Here is a 26,733-nt window from a genome sequence, read left to right as displayed (position 1 = left end):
CCCCCCTACATCCAGGTCTTATGAAGGTGAGCATCCAAACAAACCAGGCTCCCACAAAGCCAGTACATGCAGTAGAATCAAAACCTAGTGCCATTGTCCTTGTCTTCTCAGTCAGCCTTCATTGGCAACCACAATCAGAGAGTCTGGTTTGATCACATGCTCTATCACTCCCTGTCCAGCTGGCCTAGGTGAGCTCCCATTAGATCTGCGCCAGTGTCTCAGTGGGTGGACGCACCCCTCGTGGTTCTGACTTCCTTGTTCATGTTTCCCCTCCTTCTGCTCCTCATTTGGACTTTGGGAGCTAAGTCCAGTGCTCCAATGTGGGTCTCTGTCTCTATCTCCATCTGTCGCCAGATGAAGGTTCTATGGTGATATGCAAGAATTCATCAGTGTGGCTATGGGACAAGGCCAGTTCAGGTATCCTCTCCTCTGCTGCCCAAGGAACAAGCTGGGGACATCTCCTAAGACCTGGGAACCCCTCAAGAGTCAAGTCTCTTGCCAACCTTAAAATGGCTCCATTAATTAAGATATTTACTTCCCTGCTCCCATATCCACCCTTCCTCCATCCCAAATGTCACACTCCCCCAAGCTCTCCCCATCTTCCCCTTCTCCTTTCTCTCTCCCCCTCTCCTCTTACGTCCACCCCACGCTCACCCCCATGCTCTCAGTTTTTGCCTGGCAATCTTGTCTACTTCCAATATCCAGGAGGATAACTCTATGGTTTTCTTTGGGCTCACCTTCTTATTTAGCTTCTCTAGGATCATAAATTATAAGCTCAATGTTCTTTATTTATGGCTAGAATCCACTTGTGAGTGAGTACATACCATATTCCTCTTTTTGGGTCTGGCTTATCTCATTCAGTAAAGCATTTTCTATTTCCATCCATTTGCATGCAAAATTCAAGATGTCATTGTTTTTTTACCGCTGAGTAAATCTCCAAAGTGTATATATTCCACACATTCTTACAACTTTGAGATACCATCTTACACCTGTCAGAATAGCTAAAATCAAAAACACCAATGATAACCTATGCTGGAGAGGATGTGGAGTAAGGGAAACACTCATTCATTGTTGGTGGGAAGTCAATCTTGTGCAGCCACTGTGGAAATCAGTGTGGCAGTTTCTCAGGAAACTGGGAGTCAACCTCCCTCAGGACCCAGCAATTCCACTCTTGGGAATATACCCAAGAGATGCCCTATCATACTACAAAAGCATTTGTTCAACTATGTTCATAGCAGCACTATTTGTAATAGCCAGAACATGGAAACAGCCTAGGTGCCCCTCAATAGAAGAATAGTCAAGAACACTTTTAACAGAGGCTATTTGCCCTTACAAAGGAAAATTTCAATCAACTATAGAGGAACTCCAGCACAAGGCAAAATGGTATGGAAATCATTAAATTGCTACTTCAAAAGAATACAAATGAATTAAAAACAAGATATATGTCTCTATTTCTTCATCTTTATTTTATATAAATGTGTACATAGCTATATATTCATAACTTAAAATTCTTTTTAATTTGATTGTTTAGATTAGCCATCTTTCTACCTCAGTTGTCTGCATGCTGGAATTATGAACTTCTATGATTATAGACATGAACCGTCACACCTGATTACAGCTTTGTCTTTATATTCCTACCTCTGGAAACGTTGGTGAAGAAAATCCACGGAAATAAATTTGATTTACAAAGTACCATCACATAGTGTTACATGAACTTAGGTACAGGATGATGGACATGTAAGAATTTCAGAACAAAGGGTGGAAAGCAATACATATAGACCCATAGTTCATAAAATCAATAGAATAAGCGCATTGGCTAGAGAATATATATTTTAAGAAGACAATTTACTTCTTAAAACGGAAAGACAAACGGAGTAAAGATTTTAAATTCATATCATAAAAGAGAGCTACAGCCAGGTGTTAGTAGTGTTCAGGCCTCTGTACTGGCCTGACCTTGGGTATATGTCCTCAGCTGTCGTCACTAAGAGCAGCTCCTGTGCACATTCACTATGTTCCCCTTTCGAAGGGTCATGCCTGTCTCCCGTCTCTCTTTTTCTCTGTCCTTCTCTTCTCTGTTCTTCTCTTCTCTGTTCTTCTCTTCTCTGTTCTTCTCTTCTCTTCTCTTCTCTTCTCTTCTCTTCTCTTCTCTTCTCTTCTCTTTCCTTCTTTTCTCTTTCTTCTCCCACTCCTGTTCACAGAGACCCGTTTCCCCTCTCCCTTCTTCCTTTTCCCCATTTACTTTCCCCGAATAAAAAAATAAAAACCCTCTACCTGAACTGTCACATCGTATCCTTCTCTCATTCACTGCTTTTTCAAGTTACAACACAGGTATAGTGAGAAGCACTGAGAATGAAGTGTTATACACTACCCTGTGCTGAAATCAAGAAAGAAAACAAATGTTACTAGGTTTTGTTTTGTTCTAGAGTAGCTTCTAGATTTTCACTATTCAACATGAGGTCCAAGAAAACCAACTATGATGAGATGAATGCAGATATTTGGTGTATTTACAAACTTTCACAGCAAGTAGAATTGCTGAAACTTCCTAAAAGGTCATCACTTCTCTGATAATTTAGTTTAGCTATATTTCATAAGCTCAGTTCAAATTGAAAATATGGAAGTTCTATGATAAAAACAATTTAAAAAGGAAAATCATTACCTGAGTAGTGTGTTATTCAAATTATTCAAATAAGAGCTGCATGTACAAAATAACAAGAAAAATATAGATTTTTATAATTATTCTAAACAAAAGAAGAAAGTTTTCTTTGAGTGAGATGAAGAATTCTCTTGTTGGAAAGGATGGTCAATACTTTAATTATGTTTGCCTCATTTTTATCCACTCATCCCCTCTTCAAATTTAACAATGTTAAATTAATATTAATATAAAATATTTGCACATCCAAAATGAGGAAATTTTAAATGATTTGCTATCTATTGTATTTTTTTATCATTTATCAACTGCGTTTGAAACAGGGTATTAGAAAGAAAGTCAATAAACCAATATGTAAAGTTTTGGAAGATTTGTGCTCCAATAAGGACTATCAGATGTATATTCCCAGGTTGAAAACATAACTCAATGGTAGGATAATTTTCTAGCATGTCTGTGTTGAAGCATCAAGTCTTCAAGAAAATGCCTATTCAGGGGCTGGAGAGATGGCTCAGCGGTTAAGAGCATCGCCTGTTCTTCCAAAGGTCCTGAGTTCAATTCCCAGCAACCACATGATGGCTCACAACCATCTGTAATGAGGTCTGGTGCCCTCTTCTGGCCTGCAGGCATACATGCAGACAGAATATTGTATACATAATAAATAAATAAATAAAGAAAGAAAGAAAGAAAGAAAGAAAGAAAATGCCTATTCATATGTCATTTTAATGTACCAAAGTAAATTAAAAGAAATTTAGTTAGAATAATGAAATGATTTACTGACAAACATACTGAGAAGAAAACTATTATGTTATTGTTATGTGACAATATGATATACTAGGAAAGATATTCTTTTAAAGTAAGCATTTTTTCATTTAATGTATGTTTCAGAAAAATGAAGTAGACTATGAAAAAAATTTTTGTTTTCCTTGCATGGCATTTCTTTCTTATGGTACCAGACTGAATCGTAACCAAGCCACATATTTGGTAACTTTTTGCCTGTACTTCATTTCACGTTAAAAAGGGTAAATATGACCCAGATCCAGGAAAATACATTTTTATAAGGAAAAGAAATGACAAATAGTTAATTCTTTTCAAAAATTATTTGAAAGTAGAATTCTACTTTTGCCAAAGTTTCCAGATTTGTGGGAAGTAGTTGGCTATCATTCCACTACATTTTAGGAAAGAAAGATAGTAAAATAAAGAGAGAAAATCCAAGACATTGATAAAATCTTGGTGTCATCCACAACCTATTTGAAATAAGTCATTTTACATAACACATTTTCCAATGTATTATCTTACAAAGTCCAGGCTTGGGGGCATCTTGAGCTCATGGAGAATAATTGGGTATTTTAGACTGTTAAAATTTATTACAAACGTATGAGATGATTGAAAGACAACCAAGACATTTTAAATTCAGAAAAAATATTTTACCTTTGCCATACAACATTTACAAATGGCTTGTAAGATGGTATAAAATATATTATTTTGGAATAGTTCTTCTGAAAGCTTTCTCATTAAAAAACATAAAATCAATTTACTATATAATATAATCATGATTTTTGAAGGCATATCAATCAGAGATAAGGGGATGAAAGTGTGAGAGCTTCACATAGCTGTAAAAACATCTGAGATGAATTAAAAAATGCTCTAAAGGACCAACGTATGTTTTTATTCAGAGTTTCAAAGTTTTAGTTCATGGTCACTTAGTACCATGACTCTATGCTTATATCAGGGCTGAATATACTGTTGAGGGTAAACATTGGAAGAGAGTTGCTGGAATGTTCCTTCCCAGAAAGAGAAATGAGAGTGGAAAGTACCCAGTACCAGGACATTCTTTAGAGGCATTCCATTAAAAAAATCCATCCTTCCAACCAGATTTCCCTTCCTGAAGATTCCCCCAATTCCTTACAGATTGTAAAATTGTCAGTCAACCACTGGTTTATATATTAGTAAGTTTAGGTTCTCATAATGGATTTAACTTTTACCTGTTGACACTGTTGCACTAAAGGAGAAAGACCCCAGCAATGAAGCTTTAGAAACTAATTCCAAATGCAAAAGTATAACAGAAAGACAGTAAAGTAAGTTCAAGTTCTCCAATAAAAAATAGCCTAAATGTTTATGAAAATGTTGCTTATAAGAGTTATAGGTCTCTTTTAAAATTTGCAATATCAACCCTCTAGGGAAAAGGTTAGTCTTGGATATCACAAGATAAACAAGTGTGTCCCACTGAGTTCAGGTTTAGACTAGTAATGCTGTTCCATTACTGCGGTGCTTGCCCAGAATGTACAAGACTATAGGTGATTCCCCAGCACTGAATAATCTGGATTTAGTGGCATATGCTTGAAATCATGCCTGGATATGGGATATAGACATAAGATGAATCCAACCTTGGACTTCAGTTTGAGTTATCTGAGACCTTGTTCCCTAATGCACTCCTAGTGAGCAAAATTTCCGACTTTTCAAAAGTTAATCAGTGAAAATTACATTTGAAACAAAGAATTTGTATGAATATTCAGGAAGAAGAAAGATTTTCCATGATCCATAAATTACAAAAATAGTTACTAAGGGATTGCAATCAAAGGACTTAAGATTGGTTCCCTGGCACACATGTAAAAATTTGGTTATATTAGGTCTCAAGGAGAAAGGAGAGCAAGATAGCTGGACGCCAGGAGCTCAAGATGGTCAGTGATCTCCAGCTTAACTTTAGAAACCCAGTCAGAAAATGGTAAGGTGTGGAGCAAAATAGGAAGACACCTGATGCCAATCTACGGTCTACATATATATATATATATATATATATATATATATATATATATATATATATAAAATTCAGACACACATGCACACACACACACACACACACACACACACACACATACAGAATAAAGGCATTCACCAGACCATACCATGCTCATGGTTATCCTCTGTGCTTCATACAAAACTCATGTCAATAGCAAATCTGAAGTTTCTGTTATTGTTGGAGTGGATTGCATAATTGGTGGAACTTATAGGAAAATAAATTTCAGACATTTTAAAACTTTGCACAAAATAAGCTCACTAAGATAAAAAAACACTGAAGACAACTTATGCTGGAGAGGTTGTGGGATAAAGGGAACGAACACTTCTGCATGGCTGGTGGGAGTGCAAATTGATACAGCCCCTTTGGATATCAGTATGATGATTTCTCAGAAAATTAGGAAAAAAACCCTTCCTCAAGACCCAGCAAAACCATTTGTGGGGTATATAGCCAAAGAATGTTCAATTATACCACAAGGGTATATGCTCAGCTATGTTCACAGCATTGTTTGTAATAGCCAGAATCTGAAAACAACCTAAATGACCCTTGGCTGAAGACTGGATAAGGAAAATGTGGTACATTTACACAGTGGAGTACTACATAGCAGGAAAAAATGATGACATCTTGAAATTGGCAGAAAAATGAATGAATTTAGAAAATATCATATGGAGTGAGGCAACCCATACCCAGAAATATAAATATCATATGTACTCACTCATAAGTGACTTTTAGACATAAATCAAAGAAAACTAGCCTACAAACCACAATCCCAGAGAACATAGACAACAACGAGGACCCTAAGAGACATACATGGATCTAATCTACATGGGAAGTAGAAAAAGACAAGATCACCTGAGAAAATGAAGGCTGGGGACAATGATAGAGGATTAAAGGGTGGGGGAGAGGAAGGAATGGGAGCAGAGAAAAATGTATAGCTCAATAAAATCAATAAAAATTATTTTAAGGGTATATAGAAGATAGAATTGAAATAACCAGAAGTAGATAAAGATTTACAAATAAAATAATAAATGCATTATTACTTAATCTTAAATGGAAGGGTTAAATAACAGATTACATACAACAAAGGAGAGAAATACAACTTAGAATAATTATTGGATTTCTAGACACAGAGCAATCAGAGAGAAAAGTTTTAAAATATGTGTGGCTAAGACAAGTGGGAAACAAAGATGCATCACAGAATTTATCAGAATACCAAAAAAAAATAGTGAAGAAGAGAAGAATAACATCAGAACATTCCAGATTTTGTGACAGCCATGAGTTCAAACAAAGACAATTCAAAAACAAAGCAAAACAAGCAAACAGAGCTCTCCAATAAATTCTTACACTTGACGTCATCAAAGTCAAAGTCCAGAACAATACTGTGGCCACAAATAAGTGGTACATTATCTAACAAATCTGGGGATTACAGTGTGCATCCACTCTTCCTTGCCAATGATGAATTCAGAAGTTTATGTAGATTTTATGTCTATTCAGTTTCATAAGGAAAGAGATGTGCTGCATGTGGATAGAACTTGGCAATCTGTGCATACTACCCACCAAGTAAGTGATTGGTAGTGCCTGTGTGAGTCAGTTCCTACCAGTGGCCTGGAAGCATCGCTATTGGATTATTAAAAAAGCAGTTCCTGGAGATACAGGAATAAGATTAGTTGTTGACCTTGTCACGGACATGGAAAGTGATGGAGTTTTGTGGAGATTTTGTAGATTACTCAGTAGAATTTACTTTGGAAAGGCAGCAGCTGCCTGGTCTCAGAAACTTCTCTAATCCTCCTTAACAAAGCTCATTGACTATGCCAGCAAAGATGGGGATCTCTTAAATTGCTTAACCACATCTCAGTAGATAGGTTAAGAACACTTACAAAAATAAGATAGCAAAATACCTAAGTCCTATACAGGTAAATTTTTCTCTGTAGTACCTCTAATGAAGCAATACAACATGAACTATACATGGAAAATCCAAAACTACACAATCAGATCTAGCCTACAAATATAGAGGTGACAGTCTAAGTAGAAAGACACATTAATGTCATGATATTAATGTCAATGCATGTATATATTGACACTCAGGATAAATAATATGTACAAAGTTGAAATAATCTATAATAACTTAAAACTGAATTTGTCAGTCAAAAATTACAATGTATGTGATGGCAACAAAAACAAATGAAGACTTTGAAGAAGTAAAGATTGTTTACATTGAAGACACACTTATTAAACAAACAAGCAACACAAGAACCATAGAAGGAAAAATTTACCTATTACCAATTGTTATCAAAGGCTGGAAAAACTGAAAATGGCTTCACAAAATGGTATTTGTGATGGTATGGTGGAATAAATATAAAAATAATCCCTTTTATAAAAGAATTTGAGGAAAATTTTAATTTAAATTCAGAAAACCAGAAACTTCCAAGATCTCTAACCATGTTTTCACAATGTAATGAATTTTGCACATTTTCAGAGACTTTCCTGCATTTCACTCATGAATTCACAAGAAATATTAGCGAGAGGGGAAGTTGAGGCACTGTTACCATACACTATTGTTGGAAGCCAACATAGTGTCAATACCTACGAACCCAGGATGATTGACACAGACCTGCCTACATCCAGCTAGGTACAGGGTAAGAATGAACAACTATTTCTATCCAGCCTATATTACTTTCTGTATTTATTTCTTTGTTTATAGAGTTATGTTCAACATTTAGTCACAGCCATTCAAACACAGCAGGATCATTAGCTCTTAATTCTTATTGTTTGGGGGATAGCTTATTTTCTGGTTTTCAAAATGCTTATAGAAAGGGAAAATTATGTGATTTACATTTATATTTTTTTCATCCTTCCCAGTCTCTTAAAACATAACATGCTTACAATTTGTGCTAAAAATTTTGGGGTATATAATTTGGAATTTCACTCCACTGAAAACGTAAATATCCTTTTTAGATACAGAAAAAGAATGCGTTTCATTTGTTCAAAGGAAACATGGAATGAGTGCTGATAAAGAAACATTGAAAATGCTCAACATTTTTTCTTTGTTGATTAAATATTCAAATTTCTTGATATCTTTGATGCTCAAGATATAAATAGATGAAAACTCACAGAGAAAATCCCACACACAAATGCCAGTCCTTTGAGGTAACTGTCAATAAGCCATAATGATGATTTCCAAGGAAAGACCAAATAGAACTTGGTGTGCCTAAGAAACACTAGAATGTTGAAAATATATTTAATTCCTTAAACATTAAAAATACCTCTAGCTCTCCATTCCAGCAGGAGGGTGAGTAAATGTGGGACGCTGAATACTACTGTGAAATTCCCTTCTCTGTGATTCATTTGCCCAATCAGGAATATTGTTCAGTTGGTGGAATGACTGCCAAGAATGTGTGAAGCCTTGGGTTCCAGGCACTGTTCCACCTGCACATGGCATGATGGTACATGCCTGCAGTCCCAGTATTTGGGCAGAAATTGAAGATTATCCTTATTTACATGGAGTGTTCATTGACTGGATGGTTTCCATGATGTTCTACCCCAAACAATAAATATAAAAAATAGCTTCCAAAGTTAGATAAGAAAAAATAATATCACCAAAATATACACAGCAAAGTTGTAAATCTTAAAAGTGCAAACACACATTGGTCTGACCTACTAGAAAGCTTGTTGCTCAATATAAGTTAATGAAAATTAAATGTATTGTTTCAATTTCAATAAGTATTACTGTTTCTTTCACATTAGATAGAAAATTAAAATAACTGAAAGCAATAGTTGGAAGCGATATTGGGATTTATCAAGATTAGTTTCATGTTTTGCATTGAAATCAAGGATTAAGTGTCAAAATTAAGTTCACTAAGAGTAACTTGGGACGGGAAAAACAAATAAAAGAGGACTTTGGGATCCCTGAGACCAATGTTTATGCTGTGGCATGGGTGTGTTTCCATGTGTCCATTCTCTGGAGTCAAGTAGATGAATGTGCACAAAGCCAGAATCTGATTATGAAAAGCATGCCCAGGCAAACTGAATAAGTACACTTCCATGAGCATGTAGCTCAGCACACTGGGAGGTATGGCTAACACTGTCTACACCACAGTGGGGTCTCCTTCCCATGCACAAAAGTCTTAAGCTTTCTGAGTAGAACGATTTCCCTATTTGAGCTGAAAAGAATTTAACATAAGTAACACATTTACCTCATGAGAAATTGAGCTATGTGGAAATACAGAATTCAGCAGTAAAGAAGCAGTGGTTGTTAGGTTGGAATGAAATGCTCAGATGAGAAATTTTACTTGTAAAATTGAAATGTTTCACTTGTAAAAGTGAGGTGTGCTTGGCAAATGAAATCCAGGCATTCGTTCTGGTGATAAAAATGTCAGGCTCTGTGTTGTTGCATTGAAAGATAAAAGAAAAACAAATCAATGAGGTCCAATAAAAAAATGTTTAAAGTAGGCACTTCTAATTACAATAAATCTCTTATTTCTAAATAAATACATTTGTCCTAAATAACATTCACTTATATCATATACATACTATGGATAATGTATGCATATACATTTAATATCAGAGCAAATTATGGAAATATAGGCAATTAAATTTGGAAAAGTATATATAATGTAATTTTTGGAAATAAAAATAGGTGTAAGACCTTTGTATCTAATGGAGATATCACACAAATAACACAAGAATATGCATTTTCAATTAGGCTACTTGTAACAAAAGTATTAGCCATTAAATGTTCCATCCTTAATCACTGGGTTTTTATACACAGTAAAGCTGCAAATCTTGGAAGCACAAATAAATAAGCGATAACATATTTTTTACTCCAAAGCAATAACATTCTTTAACATAAAACCACATGTTCATAAAATTTACTTGTTAGTCCAAAGGCATGCATCAATCAATCTCTGCATCAGAGACAATAAACTCAATTCAGTATATAGCAGTGATTGAGTTCTGGTGTTGTGGTAACTCTATCCTAATATCTACAGACTCATGAGCAAGAGACATACATCCATCAGCAAGAGACATTTCTTCCAAAACTGCAGGTTACTGGGTCAACAAGAAACTTGTGACTATTATAAAGATTATAGACATGAGTTAGCCAAGAGAAGGCGAGGGTTCTTTTATGTCTGTTGGATGACACACTGTTTAAAGAACTTGGATTAAGTAAGAACAGTAGCATAAAGTCCAAGGGATAAATGAGGAGACATCTCCCAGGGTCCTGGAGAGTGTTTTGTAGTGATCAGGTACATTGTAAGCAGTTAATGTAAACACAAAGCATTTTAAAATGATTTGAGATGCTATAATGCCTTACTTAATTCATTGAAATATCCTTTAAGGCTTTGGAAAAAAACTGTAAAAGAGGGCAAGATAGACAGTAAGGAGAGAGTAAGGAGAGCAGCTGTTGAGTTACTGCCACTGTCTTGGTGAAATGGAATGCTGAGAAGATGGTGACAGATACATTTGGAAGCTTCATTCAAGACAATGATGGGAGGAAGAACTGATATGAATTAGTGATGAAAGCGTTGGATGGTTTAAAGATGATTTATAGGTTTTAACTTTCGGAAATGGTGGCTGAAGATAGCTTTTACTAATAAGTATACTGCAGGCAATTATGAATTAAGAACAGAAAACACTGTTTTGGAGTGAGGAGTGAAGCTTTGGTTTTAGCATCTTAAATTTACTTCCTTTGAATGACAAAAACTGGAAAATCAACTAGGCAATGAACACTATAAATTCAAATTTTAGAAAAAAATTGATGGAAGCTACAAATTTTAGTCACTTCAATGCCTCTGAGGAAACTATAAAGTTATAGAGATCGATGGCATCATTGGGACACAGAAGAAAAGAGTTATATCAATATCTATTGAACAAATGATGCTGGGGCACTGAGGTCTACTTTCTGATATGAGATGATAGCCTTTAGTGGTTTGATGACAACCATGGCAATATTGGAGTAATTGCATTCATATGAAATGCCAAGGCAAGATTGTTGTACAAATTTGAATATGATTACTAAAAATTGTTCAGAAAACAGTCCTTAAAGGCAATGAAACAATGGCATGCATACATGAAGTTTAGGATTTTTTTCTGGGAGGGGGAGAATTATAGAAGTTAACTCGATTTGATCAAAATAATTTTTGGCTGATTTTAGCGTAACACATTAACAAACAAAATCCATCATCCTCTAGATTTAACACACAGAAAATTTAATGGATTTTATATCTGACTATGAATGCGTATGGATTTTATATCTGACTATGAATGTGTACCTCTTGATTTCTACATTCTCTGCCACTGTATATTTCAAAATTACATTAGTGATGTGCAAACCAATGTAGAACTTCATGCTAAATAATGGTTACTACAGATTCAGCTCACTGTAGAGTTTATTTGGTACAACTAAAAGTATGGAATGGAAGAATGCAAAGGTAAACATTTTCTCCATATGCTCACTAGTATTACTGTTTAAGAAGAAAAAAATTCCATAAGTCAGAAACAATTTGGCTCCAAAAAGTATAATTAGTCGTTACTAGAAGTGTTAAGTATATTAAAAACAAAGTTGTAATGATTCATTCTACCAACTCCTAGAGTAAAGCACATTGGCTTTCATAAATGATGCTACAAATATGTTTGTCATGAAACATTTAAACAACCACAAGATAACTTTGGAAAAGTAAACATATCTTTAAAATCTTTATCAGTGGTACAGATAGGGAAATTTTCCCCTTATTTAATTTTCATCATGAAGTATATAAAGTAGAGCTGTGCACCTTTATATTCAGTCAATAACAGCTCTCTTCCCATTCACTGCCTTATGTATCTCTCTTAATTTTGGATTAAGGATTTCTCTACCATTACCTTCTCTTAAGGGAAACAATACAGGATTATTTTTCACCTAGAGCAGATCATGGATTTAGCTACATGTAGACAACAGTTCTAGGAAAGCACAGAGAATAGCTGTCCAGCCACATCTAACATATGTTGTCTCACGCATGTGTGAAGGCCATCTTGAGAACTATAAACACCTAAAGACTGTAGAACAGCCAAGAGAAACAGACATTAGAGCGATGTCTTAGGAGAACAAGCAAGAAGAAAGACAAGAAGTCAACAAAACTGTTCAGAAATAAGGATAAAAGAGAAGAATGCATTTTCCAGTTCTCATTCTGTGATAGCTGTTTAGGCTTCTTCCTATGGTTGCCCTGATGTTTTCTAGGTCATTACCAAGTATCACCATGACAGTTTACTCAAGCTTGCTGGAATCTGTTAATTTCTTTCAGTTAGAAAAAGAAACAGTGGTGTGGGAGAATTCTCTGTATTCTGTCAATCATATTTTAAATAAACAATGATTGGCCAGGCAGGAAGTATAGGTGGGTAAACCAGACAGGAAATAGAAATGATGCAATGAGAACAGGAGAACTCTGGGAAGGAGGAAGCTGATTCCTCCTACTCCTGCCCAGATGACCGAAGCCACAGGATGTGATCTGCCCACTGAAAAAGGTACTGATCCACATGGCTAACATAGATTAGAATAATGGGTTAATATAAGTCACAAGAACTGGTAAGTAGCCTGACCTAATGGGCCAATCAGCTTTGTAACTTATAGAGATCTCTGTGTGATTTTCTCTGGGACTAAACAGCTGGGGGTACCGGGTAGGACAGAAAACTCCAACAAGCATGTTACAAATGCCCCCCCCTTCATGTTACAGAATGGCGCCCAAGTGGATAACTGCATCTACAGAAAGTCTGAGAAAGCTTGGGAAAGACTAGAGTAAAGCATTTCGGTTTTCAGCCATAGCAAGAAAAAAGCTGCACTGTTTTAAAATGCTGGTTTTCTGGGCCTTCCTGCCAGGGAAAACTCTGATTCTTTCAAGCAGGTGGTCATGGACACACTGTTGTAGCTTGCTTCCTGGCAAGGACCTTGAAACGACATAGGAGATTTTGAGTATTGTCTTCTCCATATTCCTTAGCAAATTAAAGACCCATGTGGTCAGAAAAAGAGAGATATACAGTAAAGACAGATTCAAAGAGGAATTAAACCTCTAAATGGTTTGCAGTGTGTTAAAAATATATACAGGTGAAAGGTTAAAGTTCTCAGAGTAAAAAACATTAAAAAAAAAAGAAAGAAAGAGATTAGATGGTTGTGGTGGTACAAACGGGTGTGATTTGCCTGGGAGGCAGAGACAGATGGATCTCTGTGAGTTCAAGGACAGCCTGGTCTACAGAGTTATTGCAGGTCAAAGATATAGAGAGAACCTGTCTCAAAAAATTAAAAGTAAAAATAAAAGAAATAGAGGTTAAAATAAAGCCATGTAAAGATGGATAAAACACAGAGAATCTTGATACTGTATGCTATAATGCTCTCTTTGAATTGTTTGAATGCTAAAGAAGGAGCATCAGCTGCTAAAAGATATTTGCTTATAAATGCTGTTGAATTAATCCAAGATAGGTATTTTGAAAATACCTTGGCTTCAAAATTGAAGTCAAAATGTATGTTACTTTGGAGAAGAGATTTTGCTTTTGTTTCCACAGAAAATGAGAGGCTCTGGATTTATTCAGACTATTTTATTTCATGTATGTTTCTTTAACTTTAAACTGAAAATGAACTTGCATTTTAAAATTAGAATATCAAATCATAAAAGAAAAAGAAAATACATTCAAATCAAAATATAGAACATAATAAAATATTAGAATATATTATATATAATTAAGTTGAAGCATATAATACAAGTAAATTTTTATAGTAGTAGATCAGGGATTCATTAAAAATTTTACTGCTTTACATATCTTTTCTTTTACAATATTTCAAAGGGAACATTTTATGTAGATGATCTGGTATGCAGTCTGTAGGTGTTTGAATTAGATATCTATTTTATGAAAGAGTAACATTATCCAGCTCTCTCATTGAAAAGTATACACTTTGGCTGTTACTATGTCTTGTTTTGTCACAAAGATTAAATGAATGAAAAGAAACTCATGGGCCTCTTGGTTCACTATTGACCTTTACTAAATCCAAGCAGAAAAGTGGAGAATCAATGCTTGCATATGGCTTCCAGATTAAAGGTATGGGTGAAGAAAAAAAAGAAAGAGAAAGAGAAGGAGAAGGAGAAGGAGGAGAGGGAGGGGAGGGGAGGGGAAAAGGAAGGGCAAAGAGAAGAAGAAAGGGAAGAAGAAGAAGAGGAAGAGGAAGAGGAATTGAGACAGAGACTCACATTGGAGCACTGGACTGAGCCCCCAAGGTTCAAATAAGGAGCAGAAGGAGGGAGAACATGAACAAGGAAGTTAGGACCGCGAAGGGTGTGTTCACCCACTAATATAAGGGGACTGATCTAACGAGAGCTCACCAAGGCCAGCTGGACTGGGACTGAACGAGCATGCGATCAAACCTTATTCTCTGAATGTGGTTGACACAGGGACTGTCTGAGAAGCCATTGATAATGGCACTGGGACTAGCTTCCTCGGCGTGTACTGGCTTTTTGGGTTCCTAGTCTGTTTGGATGCTCAGCTTCCTAGACCTGGAGGGAGGAGGGAGGAACTTGAATTTCCCACAGGACAGGAAAACCTGACTGCTCTTAGGACTGGAGAGGGAGGAGGAGAGGGAGTGGGGGGAGTGGAAGGGTAGTGGGAAGAGGGGAGGAAGTGGAAATTTTTATAAATTAATTAAAAAAAACTGAAATGAGAAGAAGAAGAAGAAGAAGAAGAAGAAGAAGAAGAAGAAGAAGAAGAAGAAGAAGAAGTTTATAGAGTTAAAGAAACATAACTGAGATAGTTGGTTAATGTGGATGTCAGTCATCAATTAATATGAATACACCATGACTTGCTAAGTAAAATTAAAAAAGGTTGCAAAATAGCACCGAATGTTCCTACAAATGTATATATTTAGCTAGATGTTACAATTAGTACAAAATAACTGATATTAGAGGCCAAATATAAGGAAATAAAATTGATTACACAGCAAAAATATAATTCTGTATTTTTTAAAAAGACTCACAGTTGATATTAGTTCTTAGAATCACTTTTGCATCCCATGTTAAAACAATGATCACAATTTCATACACGGCATCATTTGTGTTTAATAGATATGAATGTTAGTATAGGAAATCTGCTAATGCCAGCGTGTGGTGCTGGTTGTGATATGTTGGCTCCTACAAAGAATGATTTTATCAGTCATTGCTTTTAATGTCTCCTAAATCCTTCGTATCACACCTTCTTTGGCTGGGGGCTATGGGAATATTCTCTGCACAAACATTCTCATATTCTGCCACAAAGACTCTGTATGCAAAATATATACGTGTATACTATTTTAAAATTTAAAATGAAATTTTTATTCAACTGTATTCTCAGAGTTTATACAGAATGGCAGGCTTCAGAATGGTATTATTTTGTTATACATACCAATAATAAGTAGGTAGAAGTGAAACAATTATCTTTTTATGCTAATTATTCTCAAATTTTGGAAAGCTATCATATAGTTTGATGTCCTGAAATTTTCTCTTCTATAATGAATAGTATTTATAGTAACATAAAATGCCCTGAATGAGGGAGATGATTGCTGACTAAAAGCATTTGCATTGTAAGCCTGAAGACACAAGTTCAATGCTCATATCCCACAGTGGGAGAAAAGAGTCAACTCCTGTGTGCTCTTCCTTGACATCTCACCTACCCATGCACTGTGCACACCCCAATACTCACTGTTACACAGGCACTTACCATATAAACACACACAAATAATAAACTAAAAAATTTATAAAGAATAAATGTAGTCATCACATTAAAATACAATGTATTTTGAAAGTTTAAACTATAGAAATGTGTTTCATAGTTACTTAGAAAACTAATCTGACATTTCCTTTTGTCTACTTGTGAACTTCTGTTATACTGTTAGCTTCTCTGTTACAGTTCACTGGCTAGAAATACAGCAAGAAGGCATGGTGAATAAATCTGTCTTGAGTATGGATGAAACTGACATTCTGTCAATAATCTTCTATAAGCAAAGAATCTAGAAAATGATACAGGGAAAGTTTTCCAATAGCCCAATTTAACTCTAGGTACACCAAAAAGCAAATTTTATGTTGCTGAATACTAAACTCAGAAAATGATGGCTGGACATTGAAATACAGACAGCAACTGAGCTATTTTTATACAAAGTGCATTTCTGTAATGAGATAATTTCTTAGAAAGATAGGCTTGTGTCTTCGTGATAGAGACACACATAATGACAGCAGTGTCTGGGAGGTATTAGACTGTGGTTTTAATCATCATTGTAATTGTAAAAGTTCATGCTAGCTCAACTGCACATCTATTCTTCATTTGTCCCTAAACTAATTTGTTCTACATATGAATATATAACCCTCATCAATTTAAAGTGCCATCCCTTAGCTATGTGGGTCATTAAAGGGAATACATAATGTATGAGTCTAAAAATGCAAAACTCAGAGGGGGAAAGCTTTTTAGCCAAGTGTGAAATCATTGCTACCAAGCTGCCTTCTGAAATTTAATAAAAGTCAAGCCAGGATCACAAATGACCATCAATCAATTATAGCCTTACTCATATATTTTGTTTTGAACTTAGGTGTTTCATTTACAATTTTGACTTCAGTATTCATCATTAGAATACCAATGTCAGCGATTTATGAGGTAACTTTATGAAGTTTGGAGACGTTTCTCACAGCCTATTGCTTTTCCAAAAGGCAATTTTGTGGAAGTCCTCTCCACTAGTTCAGTTACAAGGGTATAAATTGAAATAACAACACGATGCACTTATTTACTATGGGAAGAAATCACAAAACAAGCTAAGTTATACTTAATACAAATGCAAATACTGAATACTGTTCATTTGATCAATATACTTTGCTAATATAGCATAAGAATATGACAAATTTAATGAAACTTCAAAAGAGTTTATAGCCATATGGAAGGTACACTAATGCCAGGTGAGGGAGAAAGCCATGGAAAGCACACAGTAGCAGTGAGCATTTCATGCAGAAATGCCATATCAATGGCTAGCCATGCCTACATCACAGTAAACCGGCGAACTCACATGGCAGTCAGAGGAAGGCAATGAATCATGAAGATAAAGATGATGGAAGGGAGACTCTGGTAAGAGCATCAGTGTTTACTGTGAATGATAATGACTGCCAAGATTTTACTTGTTTGATGGATTATATAATAACTGAGTGAATAGGAAGTCTTTCAGGTTTGTAGTTTTCCTTATAATGTTTGATGCTTTAAATATTTACTTGATAGTTGGCTGTTATGTTTTATGAATAGTCTTTGGGAAACTGTTTTTTGCAAAGTTTACATTTGAATTCAATCATAAAAATTAAGAACCATTTTTAATAAAGTGTAAGTGCCTTAAATAGTTTGCATATGAACATTTTCACCATGTCAAAATTTATTAAAATTAACTCAAATATATACTTCTGGAAACAGTTTTTAAACAACATAACAGAAATGCTTGTAATTGATAAAAATAAAGAACAGTTTCTTCACAGCTACAAAGGACCCCTAATTAAGTATGTGTGTCTTTAAGTTCATGGCATATGGGAGGAAAATCAGCTGAATATTATTTTCTGGGACTGGGGCACCTTGAGGATCTTCAACTACCATGATCAACCACACCCAGAAAACTAAGTCAATCTAAGGAAAATAAATACCTCAATTTATAAGGATCTTTTGATTGAAACACAATCATCAGAGTTTAGTGGATGTATTAATTGGTTTTAAAAGGAAATTCATGTCCTGTAGTTTAATTTGGGGAAGCTAATAAACTTTTGGTGATGGGATATCTATCTGAAATGGTAAAGCAAAATACCTTTTCTGTGATCTTCCTGGGTGTGACACGCCTCTGGGCAGCTAAACTAACCTTGATCTTCATTAGATATGATGACTTTGATTCATATCTGAAAATTTTAGCTTTTTTGGTTTGACTCAAATCATGTCCCTCTCTTGTGAGTACTAAATGTCACTTTATCTGGGCCACTTTTAGGGAACCAAGACACTGTCTGCAGAGTTCGTACTCCTCATTTGAAATATCTTTGAGCATATGAGACTTTCTCTTTTGTTACATGTCAGGCTACACAAGTTGCTCAACAGGAAAATCTGATGAATCTAAACTGTTGGTGAAGATACAGAAACTAGTTTGTAGGATCTTAGCTGCAACTATGCTAGACTCATTCTCCAGAAGATAGTACCACACCTGAGTTTTGAGAAAATCTTCTGAAGTCCTTTAGGAAATTTTCATCTTATCCTTGAATGTTCTTCAGAAAATTTACAGGAATAGGGCATCTGATTTATTTTGTGGCATGTATTTTCTCTAAGATATTCTCAAAGTGTTTTAAAATGTTCCATTTCTCTGGTCTAGCTCATGCCTACAAGTAAAAATTCCTTTTTACAGATGATTTATTATTTGATTTGTTTATCACAGTTAATGACTGATTACTGAGCTAGGTAAATAGAGAGTCTGAATACATTTTTAAGAGATTCTTTACTGAAAAAATGTAAGAAGTTAGATTGGCTTAAAATTGTCAACAGTATGGACTGAGTTAGCAACTACAGAATATAACTAAGTAACTTATCATCCTAAGTATTCAGTTGTTGAGGGCAACCAACCTCAGAGAAACATTATTGTAATCTATTTGCAAAATCATTTTATTTAAAAATTGAAGGAGATTAATTATTTATTTCATATACTCACAGCCCAGTAGCAAATTATTTTTAACCTCAAGTTATTGTAATAAAATCTTTTGTTGCTCATCCTTATGCAATATTCTTTGCCAAGTTGTGGATTTAATCACAACGGCTCTCCTTAACCCTTAGATGATAGCTTCTTTTGCCTTGATTCACTGAATAATGCAGAACAGTGATTCAATTTTAATGATAAATCAGTTATTTGTCATTTTTAATACAAATGATTATATATGCCAATGAATTTAATTCCTAATAAATCTACTAAGTATGAAATATTTCCTTCTTAACTCTAAAAATTTTCTTGGTTCAAGTCAGTTTTTCATCTCATTTCTTCCAAATTTTCAGAATCCTCAAGTTTTTACCAATGTTAGCTTTTTTGAAGTATGTTTCTGTTTCTCAGTTGTCACTGTTCTGTTCAGCATATCAGTTACACCCACATATGCAATCCTTGACATATCAGATCATTTTTGAGTGGTAGATTCCCACAAGTGGAACTGTTGTAACAAAGTCCAGAAATATCTTTAAGATGCTTGAACATATTGTCAAGATGCTGTCCAGGAAGGAAATTCCATTTTATATCAGCAGTGCATAACAATGAGTTGCCATATTACAAACTACTTAACTTTGCTGAAAAACAAAGTATAGTTTTAAAAGAAATGATACTTTCACAAAAATGACAGAGAAATTTATAGACTGATATATCAAAAATTTACCATGTGGGGCTCAGAGATGGTTCAATGGTCACAAGAGTGATGATTGGTCTTCTGGAAAACCCAGATTCGAATCCCGTCATCTATGCGGTGGCTCCCAGTTGTCCATAGCTCTAGTCCTAGGGAATCTAACATTTCCTGTCCTCCATGGAAACCAGGATCATATGTGATATATGGGAAAATATCCAAACAAAATACCCATACAATAAAATAAATTTATACAAATTTATCATGATTATCACTTGGTTCTGAAATTAAATAACTTTTTAAATTTACTCCTAGCTTTGGATAATTAAAGAGAACAGTCTCACTGTGACTGTCATTCCATCTACCATAACCACTATATCACCTTCACTGGAACAACACAAATTTCCTCTATTTGAAATGCTGATTAACTTGATGAATGTCCAAACACCTACTAATTCAAGAACAACTTTTTCAAATTGTCACTGGATTTGTCTTCATCTTTTATAGCCTTTGGCTATCAATTTCTTCATACCATATATGTTTTCTTCATAGTTTCTGTTTATCTTCTGATCTTGTGATCAGAGTGACTAACTTATGATTGTGAACCATTCAAATCAACTATTTACTGGTTCTTCTTACTTTGTTCCCCCCTCTCTTTGTGTGTGTGTGCATGTGTGTGTGTGTGTGTGTGTGTGTGTGTGAATTCCAGCTAGAAGTATTACATATAATTGGTAGACTAGACAAATAGTGCAGGATAATTGTCTATATCCTGTCAATTATGTTTTAAATAAACACTGATTGGTCAGTAGCCAGACAGGAAGTATAGGCGGGACAACCAGACAGGAAGAGGAATTAGAGGTGGGTCAATGAGAACAGGAGAATTCTGGGAAGTAGGAAGCCTATTCCTCCCCAGTCCTGTCCCAACCACAGAACAAGAAAGATGTAATTGCCCTACTGCAAAAGGTACTGAGCCATGTGGCTAATATAGATAAGAATAATGGGTTAATGTGAGTTATAAGTGTTAATAAGAAGCCTGAGCTAATGGGCCAATCAGTTTATTATTAATATAGACCTCTGTGTGATTTTCGTTGGGACATAATGACTGTAGAAGCTGGAGGGAGAACATAAACCAGGCAAGACAGAAACTCAGACAACAGACAGGATCCAGTAACCAACACTGCATGTTGCATAGCTCATACAAGATGAAGAATTACATGTCATAGTTCTTGAGGTTGTTTGATCCAATAAAAAAGCACAGTATATTATAGAAGTGTCCAGGAGTGCATATTTCTTAGTTTCTAAAAGATGAGCAATTTCTATGACCTTATATCATAGAAAGAGAAGGCAAATGGCTTGTCCTCTTTTAAAAAGATGCACATTATACTTAGGAGGGTCTCAGATATAATTACCCACTTCCCAAAGGGCTCAGGATTTCTTCATGTGACAGTTCTGGATACACAAGTTCTTTTAGACCACAAGATATATATATATTGTGGAAATATAAGGTAGATATGTATTAGCTCCTCATAGTTTACATAAAATCTTTATATAAAATGTTATCTTGATAGTTGACATATTTTTGTTTGAATCTACATTTTTTTTATTCATGGAAATGAAAAAAGAGATGTTAAATCTAAAAGAAACAACAATGTGTTAAGATTTTGTTGTTTCAGTTCATTCCAATTTTGAGTGTGGAACAAAGCTCTAAAAAGAATGCAACATTTTCAGGTCCCACAAATTCAGGTTCATTTGTTTTCTTTCACTGTCTACGGCATTTTCCCATTTGTCTTTTGGATCTGGCCTTGTGCAAAGCACTGAGGAAGTGTTGGGCTGTCAGAATCATGTTCAGGGTGACTCAGAAGCATGCCTGCTTTGTTTCAGGCTCTCCGCACAGTAGCAGACAGGAAGAGGTACTTCTGCATTCAATCTTTTTGATAAACCCATGAAACTTTTCAGAACAGAATGATTACCAGTAGTTACTAGTTCTTTCCCTTCATTCTGGCCTATGATTTTGGACAATGAGCCAGAAGAACTCTGATTGAAACCCTAAAAGGCCCTAGTGTTACTAGCATTTTTCCTTTGTTGGTATCATTCTTTCCTTCAGCTAACTGTGTTTGGATGGAGCCAATTTGGTGAAAGCAAGACTGCATTATATCTAAAGTGATCACACACATCTATGCACCTTCCACCATTGTATCTGGTGTTGTATTATGCCACACTCATAGAACATGTCTGCTTATAGACTTGTGTACCCTGCTAAAACAAACTGTAGCAAAGCTTGAAATATGGGAAAGATCGGTCTTTCCAAAGCAGAAGATTGTGGAGGATTTTGATCTCTGCTTTCAGAATGGATGATGATGGAGCTGAAGTTCAATGGCTGAATTGCTGAACTTTACTTCCCATGATCCTTCAGCAATGACTCATGTTTTTCTAGCTGTGAGTAATCTAAGGTTTGTCCCAGGAGCCTCTTTGATGATAACCTTGAAAAAGATATGTAATTCCAGAAGGCACTCAAAAGAATGGAGCCTATATTTCCTTCTCTTTTGACAGCTAAGTGTTGCAAAAGATAGAAACAGAAATACATATAAACAGCGCAATATTATTATGTTCTGCGGGAACCAAAACTTTATTTTATTTTATTAAGTTCTCTTGGCAGGGGAAAAAGATAAACTCTGGGACCTGAGAAGATTAAAAATATGTTCCCTTGGCACCCTGTCAGGAAAGGACAAAAGCTTAGCATCCAGGACTAAATGTGATCGTAGTGGCTTAGTACACACCTGGCTACAAAGATATCTTGAAGGCCTGTGTGATATGTGATGATCTTCACAAGGTAGTTTGTTGCTTTGGAAGGCTATTGTCTCAGAGTGTTGGATGTACCACAATATGGGGAGGTAACAAAGTGGACTCTGTGACTTCTGAGTGCTGACATGGGAGCTGCTATGACAAATCAGTAATTTTCTGTTCCAAGTACATGGAGACCACGCATTTTCCTCCGTTTTCCATTCTGTTCTGGCACCCTGTCTTCCCTCTTGAAATCTGTCTGTACTTATTTTAAAAGTCTGTCCCCCTCTTAACATTTTCCTGGGGCAAGAGTAAAGATGGGGGAATAGTCATATTGACATTAGCTTTGATTCTGATACACAAGGAAAAAGCAAAATCCCCGAGGGAGAAAAGGATTCACTTTGCTTCAGTTTTCAGAGTGTGTCGGCGATCATAACTGGGAAAGCAAGCAGCAGCAGTTTCATTTGATAGGGGCTGTTGCATGTGGTAGTGGCCATTCATGTGACAAAAGACCAGGAAGTAGTGTGAGGCTAAAATTAGATGGCAGGTTATAATTTCATGGCCTTTTTCTAGTGACATATTTGCCCAGGTAGACTCTACCCTATGGGAGTTTCACAGCCTCTGTAGCAGAGCTTCCAAGAAGTGGTTGAAACACTTACCTGTGGGGTCATTTAAATTCAAACACAAGGTGGGACACCCTTTCAGTTGACTGATGTGGTATAGCCCACAATTTTACTTATTGTGCCACAATTATAATAAAACCACAATTAGTGTTTTTCCTTCTTAGTCTTAGCTGCCAGAAAAGTAGATTTTGGGTAGGAGCGATATTGTACTGTATCTACGTTGGTTTTGTTTGCCCCCGGTTGAGCTACTCCAACTTCCACAGTAGACCTTCTTTCAGTAACAGCTAAACAATTTGCTGTAACCTGTTTTTGTTTGTTTGTTTGTTTGTTTTTGTTGTTTTTTTGTATTTTTTAAATCTACTCATAAGACAACTACTTGGGAATTTGTTTCTGTTTTTTTGTTTTTCAGGAAACCATGAAATTTTATAGTTGTTCTAGTAAACTCATATTTCAACACATCCCCAGGCAACAATAAAGACAAAAGGATAATTATTCCAACCGTATCATCCTAAAATACAGATGTTGTTTAATAATTCTGCCAAATCCTTATCTTCTTTTGAACCAAATAAGGCTATTGTTCTCTTTGCCTTTATTTGTTCTCTCACTTCTCACTGAAGTGTCTTGGGCAACAAGAACTATATCTTATACATAATAGCTTTAAAATATAATTATGAAACTGTGGGGTTATGCAAATCGAAATGAGTATAATTACCGTGCATGGTTCCCATTTACTTTTTCTTTTCAATTTACTTTTTATAATTAAACTAAATTCACAGGAGGAACTCTGAGAGGTCAAGCACACACCACTACAACACATGCTAAATCAGCTTCCATGGAGAGCGCTCACTGAAGTGATGACATCAATCAATTTATTATGGATCAATTTGCAGCCAAGCGTTCTCCTAAACCTGTCTAATGTTTTGGCAAGTTACTTGAAAGGACTCAGTAAAAATTTATTAGTGTAGCTTGAAATAGTTTTTGTCCCCCTCTCCATTCTCTGGCTCAACAAAGAGATTACTGTTTGCCCTCTGAACATATAGATTTTATAGGTTAACCTAGAAATGCATATGCTTGCCAAGAATCACAGCTTTAATGAGCCCTTATTAAAACCATTGCCTTGTTTGAAATTTTCTTAAATGTATTTCATCTTCCCAGACTGACTCTCCTTAAATTTGTCTCATTATTGTATCAAAGCTTAACTGAAGTAGTGATTTGGACATATACATTGTAGCACACACATACACACACACACACACACACACACACACACACACACACACATGTGATACATTGTATCACATTGTATTTTTCCAAATGATTTGCAACTAAGTGTTTCTATTACTTGCTATTTATTTTGAACATATACCAAACATCTTTTTAATTTACTATTTATTTATTTATTTATTTATATAAATTTCCACTTCCTCCCCTCCTCCCAATACCCTCCCATTCTCCCCACTCCCTTTCCTCCTCCCTCTCCAGTCCTAAGAGCAGTCAGGGTTTCCCGCCCTGTGGGAAGTTCAAGTTCTTCCGCTCTCCCTCCAGGTCTAGGAAGGTGAGCATCCAAACAGACTAGGATCCCAAAAAGCCAGTACATGCAGACAAAACAAGACCCAGGGCCATTGTCAATGGCTTCTCAATCAGCCCCCATGCCAGCCTCATTCAGAGAATCCTGTTTGATCACATGCTCGTTCAGTTCCAGTCCAGCTGACCTTGGTGATCTCTCATTCGATCCGTCCCCTTGTATCAGTGGGTGAACGCACCCTTCGCGGTCCTGACTTCCTTTTTCATGTTCTCCCTCCTTCTGCTCCTCATTTGGACCTTGGGGGCTCAGTCCAGTGTTGCAATGTGGGTCTCTGTCTCTATCTCCATCCATCGTCGGATGAAGGTTCCCTCTTATCTTTTAAAGAAACATTTAAACACTGAAAGATTTGGAAATACCGAAGGTTTATGCCTGATCTTATGGTATCTTGCTGTGCCTTGTTCTGTTGATGTCCCTGGGAGGCCTACTCATTTCTGGAGGGAGGGGGTGGATTTGGGGAGAAGAGGGTGAAGGGGTAGGGGAAGCAGAGGTTGGGATGTACTGTATGACAGAGGAATAACTTTTAAGCAGTTAAGAAAGAAACTTACTGAAATTTCAAAAGTTTTAGGTTGGTGGGGTAAACACAGCAACGAAAGTGGTGTCTCCTTTCCATGTTATGCCAGCATCTTAGGATTTTTAATTCATAGGAAAACTTAAAAATAAAATTCATATTGTGGCTGATGGGAAACAGATTTAATATTTGCAATTCTCTGTAAAATAAAAAGATAGTTCACACTAAGTGCATATTATTACTAACACACATTTTCCCTCAATAGACTCTGATGTAAACAATCACAACTCTGCTTATTGATAATATTTTTATAAACTGTTCCCTTCCTTTAATATTTTATATATAAGACAAGTGGGTTCTTTTAAGTTGTATTACTATGTTATTAATCTAGTAACATGTATTTTCTCTTGCAATATTAAGTCTTCGGCTAAATTAACTATATTTTATCAAAATCACAAAACAAGAAAACAACCTCCCAAAACAGTAGAAAAGTAAATGACCAGCTCTCCAGATGGCATCCCCCAGATTTGATACATATTATCTACTAAACCGCTATTTCTTTGGTTGTTGAAGAAGAAGTTTAAAAGTCTCACTTTGTTCAGTCCCAGTCCAGCTGGCCTTGGTGAGCTCTCATTAGATCAGTCCCCTCGTATCAGTGGGTGAACGCACTCCTAGCGGTACTGCCTTCCTTGTTCATGTTCTCCCTCCTTCTGCTCCTCATTTAGACCTTGGGCACTCAGTCCAGTGCTCCAATGTGGGTCTCTGTCACAATCTCCATCCATTGTCGGATGAAGGTTCCCTCTGATCCTGACTTCCTTGCTCACGTTCTCCCTCCTTCTGCTTCTCACTTGGACTTAGGGAGTTAAGTTCAGTGTTCCAATGTGGGTCTCTGTCTCTATCTCCATCCATTGCCAGATGATATGATCAAACCGGATTCTCTGAATGTGGCTGACATGAAGGCTGACTGAGAAGCCATTTATAATGGCACTGGGACGTGTTTTGTCTGCATGTACTGGCTTTTTGGGATCCTAGTCTGTTTGGATGCTCACCTTCCTAGACCTGGAGGGAGCGGGGAGGAACTTGAACTTCCCACAGGGCAGTAAACCCTGACTACTCTTAGGACTGGAGAGGGAGGAGGACAGGGAGTGGGGGGGGGGGGAAGTGGGATGGTATTGGGAGGAGGGGAGGAAGTGAACATTTTTATAAATTAATAAAAAATAAACACACACTAGTAAAAAAAAAGTTTCACTTTGCTCTGAGCTATGTAGATCTCCTTGACTTCTCTAATCAAGGTCATTTATTTTTCAACTCTTGATGAAAATAAAAAATAAATATGGAAATTTTCTCATTTGTATGTCACAAAATTTTTTCAGTAAATCACTGAAAATTAACAGATAATACATGATAAAGAAAGAAAATATATCTGGGA

General features: G+C 36.0%; 1 protein-coding gene across 15 annotated transcripts in view; it reads right to left on the bottom strand.

Moving 5' to 3' along the window:
• Robo2 (roundabout guidance receptor 2) overlaps positions 1-26,733 on the bottom strand; it is a 1,551,815-nt gene that overhangs the window by 592,449 nt on the left and 932,633 nt on the right. The gene's annotated exons all lie outside the window — the stretch shown is intronic.

This window comes from Myodes glareolus, chromosome 2, assembly GCF_982192425.1.
Source record: "Myodes glareolus chromosome 2, mMyoGla1.1, whole genome shotgun sequence".
Lineage (NCBI taxonomy): Eukaryota > Metazoa > Chordata > Mammalia > Rodentia > Cricetidae > Myodes > Myodes glareolus.
This window is presented reverse-complemented; position numbering and strand designations above follow the sequence as displayed.